Genomic DNA, 6,000 nt, shown 5'->3' with positions numbered 1-6,000 from the left:
GGGGCTGGGGGCAGTGGTGCTGGGACATCAGTTCCAAGGCAGATGGTCAGCACAGGAATCCAAACTCAGTATCAATGTACTAGAGTTGAGGGCTATTCGGTTAGCATTGGTGCAGGCCACCCCTCTGCTGAAGGGGCGAGCCATACGAATCCAATCGGACAACGCCACGGCGGTGGCTTATATCATGAACCAAGGGGGCACACGGAGCAGGAGAGCAATGCAGGAGGTGAAGCCGATTCTACAGTGGGCGGAGCGCCACACCATAGCCTTTTCGGCAATTTTCATCCCCGGAGTGGAGAACTGGGAGGCGGACTACCTCAGTCGCCAGGATCTCCACCCGGGGGAATGGGCTCTAAACCCGTCGGTTTTTCTCCAGTTGGTACAGAGATGGGGTCTTCCCCAGATCGACCTCATGGCCTCCAGACTGAATTGCAAGCTGCAGACTTACTGCTCTCGCACCAGGGATCCAGCGGTGGTGGCAGTAGACGCCCTGTCAGCTCCGTGGCCTTACAGGCTTGCTTACCTCTTCCCGCCGTTTCCTCTCATACCACGGCTACTCAAACGGATCCGGAGGAAATCGACCACGGTCATTCTAGTGGCTTCGGACTGGCCCCGTCGAGCCTGGTACTCGGACCTCCAGCGCCTGTTGGCAGACGAACCCTGGCGGCTTCCTCTACAGGAAGATCTACTGACGCAAGGACCATTCTCTTACCCCGATTTACAGCGGCTGCGTTTAACGGCGTGGCTGCTGAAACCATCCTTTTGAAGAAGAGGGGCATTCCGCAGGAGGTAATACCAACTATGTTGAGAGCAAGAAAGGAGGTGACGTCCGTGCACTACCATAGAATTTGGAAGGCTTACGTCCGTTGGTGCGAAATAAGAAATTTGCCCACTACTGCTTTTGGCCTAGCAAGACTGCTTGGTTTTCTTCAATCAGGTTTGACTGCTGGTTTGCGGCTCGGCTCTGTCCGTATTTTTTCATAGAAGATTGGCTTTACTCCCGGAGGTTCAGACCTTTCTAAAAGGGGTCCTCCGTATTCAACCTCCGAGGGTAGCCCCGACAGAGCCTTGGGATCTTCCTTTGGTTCTGGCTTTCTTACAATCATCTACTTTTTAACCTTTGGAGTCGGTTAGTTTGCGACTACTAACCTGGAAAACAGTCTTGCTTCTGGCATTAGCGTCAGCCAGGCGGGTATCAGAGCTCAGTGCGCTCTCCTGTAGATCTCCTTATTTGGTCTTTCACGAAGATAGGGCGGAACTCCGGACGCGGTTGGATTTCTTGCCCAAGGTAGTCTCGGCGTACCACATGAATCAACCCATAGTGGTCCCCGCATTGTCAGGGGATTCCAGCTCGTTGGATGTGGTCCGAGCATTACGCATTTATGTGAACAGGACTGCAGAAATTCGTAAATCAGATGCTCTGTTCGTCTTATATGACGCCAAGAAAAAAGGATGGCCGGCTTCAAAGCAGACGCTAGCACGCTGGATTTGCCTTACCATCAAGCAAGCATATCTGTCTTCGGACAGTAGGCCTCCTTCACCAATTTCTGCCCATTCTACACGTTCTGTTGGCCCATCCTGGGCAGCAGCTAGAGGGGTCTCTATGACTCAGTTGTGTAGAGCGGCCACCTGGTCCAGCTCTCAAACCATTCAGTTTTACAGGTTTGATACATTCGCATCCGCAGCGTCCAATTTTGGCAGAGCGGTTTTGCAATGTTCTCAGCGCTCTCCCTCCCATGGGGGTAGCTTTGGGACGTCCCCAGTGTAAGCAGCATTCAGTGTCCCCTGGGAATGAAGGAGAAAACAAGAATTTGGTACCTACCGATAATTCCTTTTCTCCGAGTTCCCAGGGGACACTGAGCGCCCACCCAGCGCAGACACATTGGGTAAGTTACAGTGTGATTGGCAGTTGTGTGGATACTTTCTGTTCTACCTGTTATTACCTCCTCTCTCTGGGAGGCTTTCTGGTCTCTCTCTCTCCTCTCCGGCACAGTTTCTTAGGCTGGTTTCACCACCTAATGAAAGGAGGAATGGAACAAAATAAAATCAACTTCTTGAAGGAAGCTATAGAATTTATCCTGAACAACAACTTTTTTTGGTTCAAAGAGCGGTACTATCAGCAGACAACTGGTACCCCAATGGGGACCAAATTCGCACCAGCCTATGCGAACATGTTCATGGGCTGGTGGGAAGATGAAAATGTTTGGAACAATAACCCCCATCGGGAACAAATTTTAATTTGGAGAAGATATATAGACGATATTTTGTTTATATGGAGGGGAGATCGAACAACTTTGGAGACTTTTTGCAATACTCTAAATCAGAACGACCACAATATAGAACTGACTTTCAATATCAGTGAAACAGAAGTACAGTATCTTGATTTATGTATATATGTTAAGGATGGAGAACTACACACTAGAAATTACAAAGAACCTACGGACAACAACAACTATATTCCTATGGCAAGTAATCATCACCCCACGTGGCTAAAAGGGATTCCGTCAGGGCAACTTCAAAGAATACGACGGAATTGCTCAGAAGTTGCAGTTTTCACAGAACAAGCCAATGAAATAAAGAATCGATTCATAGAAAAAGGCTATCAAGGGAAAAAAATTGAAGAAAAAAATAGAAGAACTTAAAACACATGAGAGATCACAAATGTTAAAATATAAAGATAAAAAGAATATCACAAAACCAAAATTAGCGTTCATTACAAAATACAATAATCAGCATAGGGAATTAGAAAAAGTTTTTAAAAAACATTGGCATATCTTAACCAAAGACCCGTTATTAAAAACCCACATTGGAGAGAAGCCCACTTTTATATATAGGAGGGCAGACAATTTAAAATCCAAAATCGTCAAAAGTGCAAACCCGGAACAGAGGGAAGGAAGAATAAAGACAAAAGGTTTTCACAGGTGTGGTATGTGTCCCATGTGCAGGACCCACAAAGATACCCCCACCAAAACCACAGAATTTGTAGCCACAGCAAATGGATCACCGTTTAAAATCCAGGAGTTTATTACTTGCAACAGCAAGAATTGCATTTATGTAATTGAATGCTCATGTGGACTTCAATATGTGGGAAAAACCGGTAGAACCCTAAGAGAAAGATGGGCAGAACACGCTCGAAATATAAAGAAAGGGTTAACGGGACACCTTCTCTCAGAACATTTCAAAAACAAACATAATTGTTCTACTGAGGAAATATCAAAAGTGATTGGGATAAAAAAGGTAGTGGGTAATTGGAGAGAAAAAGGATGCGAAACCCTTCTCGCAAAAACTGAAATGAAGTTTATTTACAATATGAAAACCCTCACCCCAAATGGCTTAAATGGGGATTTCGAGGTAAAATGGTTTTTGTAAAAAGTGTAATTCTTCTCTTTAAACATCAGCCCACTACCTTACATAATATAAACTACCCCCTTTTCTTTCACTCGATTTTAAGATTTTTTAACATTTCTATCAATTTCCCTATTCCTATACTTCTATTGAAGTCATTTGCAAAACGTATTATTGAATTTTATTGTAAACGTACTATTTCAAAAATCCATTAGAGATATCTACAGGAACGTATGTATATAGAAATTAAAGACAATATGGCCGTGCGTTCCACGGCACACATAACAGGAGGGACTTATATCCATCAAACCAGGAAATGCATATTTCCATCCCTTCTCCATGCGCCTGCACGTTACATTAAGCTCTGCTGTTCTGACGTCTACCAGGAAGTGAGACGCACGGCTGTGTAAAAAAACATGGCCGTGCGTTCCATTATGCGTTCCAACCGCGATCCCGTCATTTACCATTAGTAATGACGGCGCGGAGAGAAGGAGGCGCAGGCTCCACTATACAGTGAACGGAGGTAGCCCCCTCCTATGTATATACTAAACAATAGCTGGCACCAGCATTAAATAGAGTGGAGGTATACATATCACAGGACACAATACCCATATATGGACATCCGGTTTATGGACTTCCGGTGTCCTAATTGACATGTTTGTTTGAAAGGTATACATTATATGTTTTCTGTAAACATATTCTTATGTTCACAATGGGACAGTTATTTTTAACAATGTGATAAGATTTTTGATGTATTTTGTGTATTGTAAATAGCATTTTATGTTGGGAAACGCCCCCCTATGATGCAATGGGGAGGAAACCATACTGGGTATTTAATCCGGATTGTGACACCAATGCAACACCACCTTGATAAAGACCTGGAGGTCGAAACGCGTCGGTGCGGTGTTGCTAAAAGATTTTAAGGTATACGGAGTTTATGTCATTTGCTAAGAGACCTTTGCTGTTGATGAGCGTTCCCGGGCATATAACATCTGTTGCTCCCAGGCATAGGCCACAAGCAATCCACTAAAACTTGTATACAGTTTGTTTTATATTTTATCAATAAAAAAAGTTTGGATATTCACGTTGGGAGGACGTCCCTTATTGAAAGATACCTTGATGAGAGGACCCCCATACACAAGAAAGTAAGCATACATGTGAGAAAATTAAAGATACCTTGATGTGCCTTCTAAACACCTTTTTAGTGTAAGCATACATGTACGTCACCCTTGGAATAATCAGGAGACACGTGGTGAACCTCTAGAGATATTACTCACATTGGGAAAGAAAATTTCTAGCGGTCCAAGAAACCTACAAATAACTTTTCCCCATTTGAAAAATTGGACTACACATTGTTTTTCCGTTTTCTTTTCCCATTTTCTTCCACATGCTACATCGAGGAAGAAAATAACAGACTCCCTCAAATATTTACCAGAGACTGGGACATAGTAAGCATCATTGCCTAACTGTGGGCGCTTTTCCTTATTTTCCATTGTATTTTGTATTTGTTTACCAGGAAGGTAACTCCTGGCTAGGAAAGTGCTGCCCTTTTAGCGCCATTTTGTTGTATTTTACTGGTTTCACACTGTCCGGCTCCTACCGGACGGGAAATTACCGCACGGCTTAAAAGCCGTGCCGCCCCTACAGTGTGTAATGGACAGCTATGTGTCCATTCACACAGGACGGCCACGGCACGGTTACCGGGTAGCAGCCGGATCTTTCCACTGCAGTGTCCGGCTGCCGTGCCGTGGCCGTCCCATCCTCACAGGTCAGTGTGTGCTCAGGGTGATGGGGGCCTTTCACACACACCGGTCATTTGGTGTCCGGTTTTAGCTCTCCACCGCCCCCAAACTGACGTCACTTCAGTTTTTACCCTCAAATTTACATAGCACTGGCTCACGGAGCCGGTGCATGTGAAAGAGACAACTGTCAGGCAAAAAGCCGGACAAAATGTGTCCGGCTTTTTGCCGTCCGGACAAAACCGGAGTGTGTGAAACCAGCCTAAGGCTGGTTTCACACTGTCCGGCTCCTGCCGGACGGGAAATTACCGCACGGCTTAAAAGCCGTGCATGTGAAAGAGACAACTGTCAGGCAAAAAGCCGGACAAAATGTGTCCGGCTTTTTTCCGTCCGGTCAAAACCGGAGTGTGTGAAACCAGCCTAAGACTGGAGTCTGGGAGGGGGGATAGAGGGGAGGAGCCTGTCACACTCCAAAAGAATCTAAAGTGCCGACTCTTCTAACACCCACTCTATCCCCAGTGTAAGCAGCATTCAGTGTCCCCTGGGAATGAAGGAGAAAAGGAATTATCGGTAGGTACCAAATTCTTGTTTTTGAATCTTATTTAAAATGGTGACTCGTGAATTTGGAATTGGCTTGACAAAAAAATAAATAAAAATGTCCTTTGCTACACTAGCTTCTGGATAATTTTGGGTATCATCACATTCTTAACAGGACTCCATAGATTGTAAGCTTGCAGCTTGGCCCTGTTACCTCCAAGTCTGTCTGTTGCTACCCAATTTGTTTTATCACTGTCTACAATTGTAAAGTGCAACAGAATCTGCTGCACTATATAAAAAACTAAATAAATAATAGGGGTGTTTCTGGTTGGTCTGCAAAAGCAAGCTCCTTTTAATGGACAGAACCATGTTCACCTCT

The sequence above is a fragment of the Crinia signifera genome, chromosome 3 (genome assembly GCF_055691185.1).
Source record: "Crinia signifera chromosome 3, ASM5569118v1, whole genome shotgun sequence".
NCBI classification, from domain to species: Eukaryota; Metazoa; Chordata; class Amphibia; order Anura; family Myobatrachidae; genus Crinia; species Crinia signifera.
This window is presented reverse-complemented; position numbering follows the sequence as displayed.